Here is an 8,607-nt window from a genome sequence, read left to right as displayed (position 1 = left end):
AAAGATTCACTTTTTGGTCCCTTTGATACTTAAAGTCTAGATCTTGGTGGTTTGAACCATTCTAATGGATAAAGCTGGAAACTTTATCCATTATGGAGCTATTAGGATCCATAAAAATGTGATCTTGATCCTTCTATTCCTTCCATGAAAGTGTTATGATGTCTTAATGGATTAATAAGTTAAGGTTTTGGCTTTTGGACCTTTTCTAGACATGAAAAGTCATAATGGTGGAAACTTTATGAATTAGAATGATGTTGTGGGACTAGATCTAAGGCCCCGTTTGATAGATATCTTTCCGAGTCCAAACAGATCTTTCTAGATGAGTGGATCGGAAAGACTGTTTGATGTCCACAAAAAATGGGTCTTTCCTGGTAAGATATGTCTTTCCCAGAAAACTCCAAAACAATATCTTTATGGTTGAATAGGTTGGGAAGACAATTGTGTCCTAAACTCCGCCTCTTTCTTTCTTAGATTATTAATTTCTTTTAAATAATTTTTTAATTTTTTTTATTGGATTATTATATTAATAAATATTATTTTTAATATATAGTATATATGTATTAATTAATATTAATTTATTAGATTATTAATTTCTTTTAAATAATTCTTTTTTATTTCCTTTTTATGGATTAATTCTTTTTTATTTGATTATTATATATTAATAAATATTATTTATAAATATATAATATTTATATATTTATAAATATTACTTTTTTGGATTATTAATTTATTTTAGCTAATTTTTTAATTCGTTTCTATTGGATTAATTCTTTTTTTTTTGGACATAATCCGGGTCAAAAATCACATGTTGAGTTATAAAAAAAATTCAAATGGCTAGAAAGAACAATGTAAAATCAACTTGAAAAAAAAAACTAAAAACAACTTAATCGACATTATATTTGAAATTTTAAATGATTATTGTGTAATTTTGATTTTGTATGCAATTTGTATGCTTTTATAATTGTTCAGCAACTTCATCCATCATAGTATGGAACATCAGGGTAATATTATTATTCTTCATCATTCAACATAGTTAATCAGATATACAATCAGACAACATGGTTTCTTACTCAGTTAGAAAACTTTCGCATACAACACTTTCCCAGACAGCACTTTTTCGGACAGAACCTATCAAACGGGACCTAAGTGTTGGATGAAAAGGACTTAAGAGATTAAGAAATTAATGGAAAAGTGCCATTTGGCCGAGTACGTTTGGGCGTACCTTTGAGTACATTGCACGTACTCGTATGGGGTCCCGATTCTGGATGGCGAGTACGCCAGCCTGAAGTTGACTTGTTGAATTTGACTTTCGTTGACTTTTTGACCAAGTTTGAACATGGGTCAAACTTGAGGATATTGGGCTATTAATTAAGATTTTATCTGGTTCTGGTATAAGTGGATTTGCGGGTGCAAGCGGTGCATAGAAAGGTATCGTGTCGTAGTGTTTCAAAGTTCTTCAATTTAGGTGACTCTTCTCCCAGTGCTCGTGAATTGAAGACACCAATGCGGGCTCACTAAATTATGTATGTAGGATACTAATTGTCTTTGTGACTCTTGTGTGTTTGTATGAGCTTGTGTGGTTGATGTGTGTAAAAATATAACCTTATCTAACTTTAAATTTATAACCTAATTTCTTATATATTGTTGCACCTATAGGCAGTGCACCTAGTCAGTGTATAGCATAGTAAAGTAAGTTGGGGTCGAACACAGGGAACATATTTAATTAATTAACATAATCATTAAAATTTTACCTAAAACAAGCAAAAGTTAAAGTGGTTTTTTTTATCTGATTTGCAAGTTCAGACAAACTTAAATTCTTTAACTAACGATTTCAATCAATTACCAAAAACACTTCCATTTAGTTCGAATTCACTTCTCCTCTATGGTTAGCTACTGATTATGGATTATTAATGTTGCTTATAAAATATTATGTTATTAGAAATTCAAGTCCAAATTTACTATTGTTTTCATTTATTCATGTAAAACTACATTTGATCATACACTAGCAAACACATAATCAATTATAAGATGTAGACAAGCTATGTAAGATTGATCAAAATAAACACGATTGTGGTCACAATTTATGTTCTCCACCACAACTAAATTGGCTACTTTTAACACTTATCTAAGATTGGGTCGATCCTAGATCTAGCAATTTAATGGACACTAAACTACTAGGTAACAAGTTCATGTAATTTAATGGTCACTAAGCTACATAGAACCTGAATTCAAGCAATTAAAGTATCAAATATTAACATGTTAGGTAAAGATAATCAAACACAAGCTCATAACCAATAATTAAAATCCATAATTCAATAAACTAAACCATAGAATTAAAGCTTCATCTAGCTAAACAGAAGCAACTAAATTCAACTACTCATGGCTAAAATCATAAACAAATTCTCAATAATAAAAGACATAATCAAAATGTACCAAACTAATGTGTGAATATGTTCTTCAATCTTCCAAGTTTCAAGCAATTCTCCTTTAATGGATGCTTTTTCGCACTTTTTCTGACCTTTAACTTAGTTATCTCTCCAGAATATATCGCTTTCCAACCTCCTAAGTTGTGAGAACGAAGGTTAATTTATAGATTTTGAAAATTGCTTCTCACGGCGTGAGTTTGAAGTCTTGCGTCGTGAGTTAGGTTGCAATTTGTATTCGACAAGGATTCAGACTTCCCGTATGTTTATCTTCTAGAATCTGATATTCACGTCGTGAGCTCGACCCATCACGTCGTGAGATTGGCTTTTCAGTAGGAATTTCCTTCTTTTAATCTTCAATCCTCCAAAGTTCCAATTCTCATCAATTTTGGTCCTTATTCTTCAAGATTGTTTCTTTTGGCTGCAAAATACAATTTAATCTCATAAGTATCATATATTTTTGCAAATAACCAAAATATTAATAAAAATGTATTAAAATATTGCCCAAAATGTGTATAAATATGGCAATATCAAATAGCCCACACTTATCCTTTGCTTGTCCTCAAGCAAAACTAATTTATTTTAAGGCAAACTTTCATCACCAACATCACATAAAACAATCCATTTTGAGCTCAACCATTATACCAAGACTTCAATGCGTATATTTATGTCTAAATCCTAATAATTTCCCAATCCTAAATACTCACAATCCATATGAACCTTCACCCCTTAGCTTATATGACACTCATTCCTGCAACCCTTCGAATCCATCCTCAAAAATCTTTCTTAACCTCAAGGTATTTTTGGTTAAGCTACCCAAGCATACATAATCTAAAAATTACAAATTTTGATATCACAATGGAACTCTTTAGAATTCTTCACTTATTTAAGTAATTGATCTTTGATTCTTTGAATTCACCACCTTTATTGTTTAATTTTTGGTATCTTCACTTTTGATTCTTCAGAATTTTGATCTTTTAATCTTCATACTTTGATAGCTCCAGAATTCTTTCAACTTTTCGGTAATTTCTTTTTTTTATAACTCACTTTTTTCGCTCAATACCTACATGATTAAGCAAGGGAGCTTAACTTCAACCTTTATTGTTTAGAGGTATTAGTCTAAGTGCAATGACTACTTAAGCTTTCCTTGATAGATTTCAAGTACATGCTGCAAAACTTTTTATGCCATAAAACTAGGGGTGAGCATTTGGACCGGTGGACCGGACCGGACTGGACCGGACCATTTTTTGGACCCCGGGCCGGTTCTCGGTTCTAAGATTTCTCGCCGGTCCGGTCCGGTCCGGTTTTTACCGGGTTTAGAACCGGTTGGACATGATTAAGATTTTTGTGACGTTTTTTAAACGCACATAACTCATTCTTTTTAAGTTGGATTGACCTGCGGTTTTTTCGAACATTTAGTTTATAGTTTGTAGATGAATTTAGACTATAATTTTGTTTATTTTGGTATTATATTCACCATGTTACAATCCTTCAAGGTAGAGCTATCAAAGCTGAAAAAATTCAGCTTTTCAGCAACATTTTGTAAGCTGTGACGTTTTTTAAACACCCATAACTCATTCGTTTTAAGTCGGATTGACCTCCGATTTTTTCCAACATTTAGTTTACAGTTTGTAGATGAGTTTAGACTATAATTTTGTTTATTTTGGTATTATATTCACTGAGCTACAATCCTTTAAAGTAGAGCTATCAAAGTTGAAAAAATTCAGCTTTTTAGCAAGATTTTATAATCTGTGACGTTTTTTAAACACCCATAACTCATTCGTTTTAAGTCGGATTGACTTACGGTTTTTTCCAACATTTAGTTTACAATTTGTAGATGAATTTAGACTATAATTTTGTTTATTTTGGTATTATATTCATTGAGTTACAATCCTTCAAAGTAGAGCTATCAAAGCTGAAATATTTCAGCTTTTTAGTATTATTTTATATTATAATTCCGAGTCCACGTTTAGCACTTGTGGTAGAGTTGTAAGTGAGTATCAAACTAGTTTATCGACATTGATAGTTGAAGCTTTGTTATGCACCCAAGATTGGGTGATAAAGTTTACAAATCTGATAGTTGACAACGTTGGTGACATCTTGAACGATGATGATATAGCTTTGGGTAAAAAAATTACAATCTTTATTCTTTTTTTATACAATTATTACTTTTTATTAAATACTAACAACATTTTCATTTGTGTTTATGTAGAGATTGCACAAGCTTTAAATATGTTACATATGGATGACAATGATATGGGGAAGAGGCCAATGGAAGATTAGATTATGAGTTTATGAAATTTGTTAGTTTGATTGATTTTAAAGTTTAAACTATGATTTTTGTTGTTACGGTAATACTTTTGTATGTTTGTCTTAAAATTGTTTAACTTTTGTTGGTGAACTTGATTTATATGTTAGTTGCTTTTATTTGGAAAATTAATTTTTGCAAATTGCAAGTTATGATATTATACATCAATGTAGATTAGTTAGGCATGAAACGGAAACATATTAATTTTGAAAGTTATAATATTATACATCAATGTAGATTACTTATTATACTCTATGCAATTAAAGTTGTACCGGTCCAAACGAGTCCAAAAACCGGAAAACCCGGACCTGGACCCGGACACGAACACGGACACGGACACGACTCATCCGGTCCGGTCCATGGTCCACAAAATTCTCCATAACCGGTCCGGTCCAAGAGCCGGTCCGGTCCGGTTCGGTCCGGGCCGGTCCAAATGCTCACCCCTACATAAAACTACCATATTACCTTTCATATCTCATGGCTTTTCACTAAAACTTGAGAAGCCACAAATATACTATAACATATGTTGGCTCAATTAAACATTTGAGCTCGCATTGGATCATCCTACACAAGACTAGCAACTTAAGTTTAAACTATTACTAGATTTAAGTTTTAGATTATTATTTCAAATCTATTTCTAAATTTTCAAAATTTTAAATTTTAAAATTTTCTAGCAATTCACTTTTTTGACCCCTACCTCACACTTATTAATGCCCTCATTGTATGCATAAAATAATTTAAAAGCGATAAAAAGGAGAAAAAGGAGAAAAAGGAACAGACTCCCATGGGGCAGTAGTGGTGAGATCGATACTGAACGTATGTAAAAACTTGAACATCTTGAATATGCGACTGGAACTTGGATCTTCTATGATATGTGAATGTGTAGAAAAATGTGAATCAGAAACCTAGATCTTCATCAAATGTGGTGCATAGGATCTTCAAATCATAACATCTCAATGTGGGGAAGCATACCCACATTGCAAAGTTGGAAGAGTAAATAAATGCCATTTTTAATCCTCACGACGTGGTAAAAGAAATCACATCGTGGTGTCGTATCACATCGTATTCTGTAAATTGATAGATTCGAGCTCACAACGTGAGGAATGAAGGCTCACGTCATGAGAACTGGGTCTTCACAGATTGCAGGTTTGCAATAATTCTTTTTTTTTTTTAAATGTCACAATAATTCTTCTATCCAAGTGAAATGCAGTTGGATGTCTTAATGTATTTAAACCCTTCTAAGACTCTATTTTTTCTTGACTCTTGCCTCATCTCTAGTCTCGTTTCTCTTAAAAAATTAACCCCACACTTATTAAAAATTATGGGTCTCGACTCATAACACTAAATAACACGACTTTTCTTGTTCGCTCTTATCTCTTTTATCTCTATTTTCTCTCACGATATTCTACCAATTCTGCAATAAAGCAACAAAAGTGTGGAAAGAAGAAACACAACCATCACATAGTTGGTTACAAGTTTTTAAAAAAACAAAATAAAAACCAAAACACACTAAAAATAACAAAGACTAAAAATAACAAAAACTAAAAATGCAATAAAAAGGATAGTTTCTTCATTCATCATCTTCCTCATCATCAGCTGCTCCGCTCGTGTCCGCTCCAAAGTGTTGACCCGACCACATCTCATCCCATGAAGGGCAAAGCGGATATTGGTACCCCAAATTCGATGGTTGGGTGATATTAAAATTTTGTACCATGTTTTCCATAGTACCACCAATCCAGTTCATACTAACATGCATCCGGTCCAAATATCCTGATAACATCTCATCCCGAGATGGTCCTCTTCCTATGGGATCATGTTGTTGTAGCGGCTGATCTCTCTCTCTCTCTCTCTCTCTCTCTCTCTCTCTTTCCTATTCCTCTCACATTCCTCCTACCTTATTGTTGCGGTGGCTCGTCCTCCTCATCATCGGTCGGTATACTCCAATGTGTCCCCATATTAATTAACACACGCATTGTTTCCAAATAGATCAAGGAAAACTCATTCCCCTCTTTCCATGTAAAAGTGTTGGTCATCTCGGGAATGATAACTCCATATGAACGTGCTAAATGGGTCACAAAATGCCGACCCGAGAACTAACCGTATGATCCGCCAAATACCTCGCCAGAAAGTAAGGTATGTTGCAACATACATCGGGTGTCAGAATTGTCCATAAGAAGAACAAATTAAGTTTTGTGACCTTATCCCTTTGTTTCTTGTGGTGAATGGAAAAGGTAATGAGGCGATAGATAAGGTGGTGAATCGGGGATATAATGTTGCTTTCGGGAGAAAAATAGGAATTGATGTTCCCCGTAACAATTGTACTCTAGAATTCATACCCGGATACACCCTCTGAATATTCCCTCACCGCAGCCCGTGAAAAGGTAGAAAACACCGGTGTCATCGCCTCGTGTGCCTCGTACAACCCCATTCTCCATGCAAATTTGGAGAGGCTACACTCCCAGTATTCGCCTCCCAACCAGAAAACTAGAGCCTATGGAAATTGCGGCTCTTCCACATGATCATGAAACGCCGTTGTAGAGAAAAATTCAACACAAAGCTCCTTATAACCCGTTCCTAAATAGCAAACATGTTGCTCCATCCTCTGCATGTGAAAGTTATCCCATCCCCCAAAAATGTTTTGGTGAGGAATGGGTTCAACCAATCAAGTATTCTGAACTCTTGCATTCTGTTTCAATTTATTATTGGAGATATAGCAAACTTGCGGCTATGTAACCAACCCAATCTGTTGGTATACCTATTATATACCTCTCTTAAGATGTTGGTTGCAAATGTGTAGAAAGGATGGATGTAACAACCCAAAATCTCAACAAATTTTTTCATTTTTAATTAAAAAAATTCATTTCAATAAGTTATAAAACTCCAATCACAATTTTTTTCAAAATCCATAACATCATATACATTATTCATAAAATCAGAGTATCCTAAAAAAAAGCCAGATAGTGCATGTCGTGCCATCATGCCGGGCCTTTGCCCTTAGATCCTGAAGTACCTGAAACAACCAAAAAATTGTAAGTGGTGGTTGTCGAGGCCAACAAAAATAAATAACCCTAAATATTTTACACTAAAATAGTGTATAGTGGTAAAGGGGTCGATCCACGGAGATTGGTTCAATTTATAACTCTATGGAAAATCTCTTTGCAAGAGTACTTGTAAAATGACAATAAAATAAAAATGGGGGGTTTTGATGTTTTTGAAATACTTAACTTGAAACTAGAATTAAACTAGAACTTAAACGAACAATTTGGCAAAAATAAGAATTTGATGTGAAATCAATAAGAGACAGATGGTTGACTTAAGATTTCCTCACTTTGACTTTTGATGAACATATCATTAGAATCCAATGGTGCAATACTTGATTTAAACCCTTAATTTGGCTATAGTAATCCAAGGAGCTTGAGATTACCTAGACTTTTCTTAGTTGTTGAAATGGTTAGAGAAGCTCATAACAATTTCCTTAGTCAAAGTCACTAATTCCAATAAGCATGTAATTAGTGAAAGTCAACTAGCATTAAGAACCAAAAAGTCACCAAATCCTAGAGGAGTCAAAAGCTTCCACTACCATGTTGGAGAAAATGTTTTTATGATTGTGTGAAGTAAAACTAACACAAGAATCACTTGTTGCTTGCTAATTTGAAGATCTTTTACTTAATTAAGAAATTAGCCAACTAATCACCACAAACACATTTAAACTCATGAATAAAAACATACAAGCAATGATAAGATGTTAAAACACAAAACATTTTCATAAAGATTCAAACACAAATTCATAAATTCTTCAATATTCAACAAAAGTTCAAAGGATTCAACAAAAGTCAACCAAGTTTTTGTTTAGCCAAGCATGGCTAAACTCAAAGA

General features: G+C 33.4%; 1 long non-coding RNA gene across 1 annotated transcript; it reads left to right on the top strand.

Annotated features, from left to right (window-relative positions):
• Positions 1–4,404: 4,404 nt before the first annotated feature.
• On the top strand, positions 4,405–4,824 carry LOC145059200 (uncharacterized). Its single transcript, XR_013686676.1, has 2 exons — positions 4,405–4,548; positions 4,636–4,824. It is a non-coding gene; the product is annotated as an uncharacterized LOC145059200 (long non-coding RNA).
• Positions 4,825–8,607: the final 3,783 nt, after the last annotated feature.

Source organism: Lactuca serriola, chromosome 6, assembly GCF_051521515.1.
Source record: "Lactuca serriola cultivar US96UC23 chromosome 6, Lser_US96UC23_V15, whole genome shotgun sequence".
Classification (NCBI taxonomy): Eukaryota; Viridiplantae; Streptophyta; class Magnoliopsida; order Asterales; family Asteraceae; genus Lactuca; species Lactuca serriola.
The sequence above is the reverse complement of the archived record's forward strand: the minus strand, read 5'-3'. Positions and strand labels throughout refer to the sequence as shown.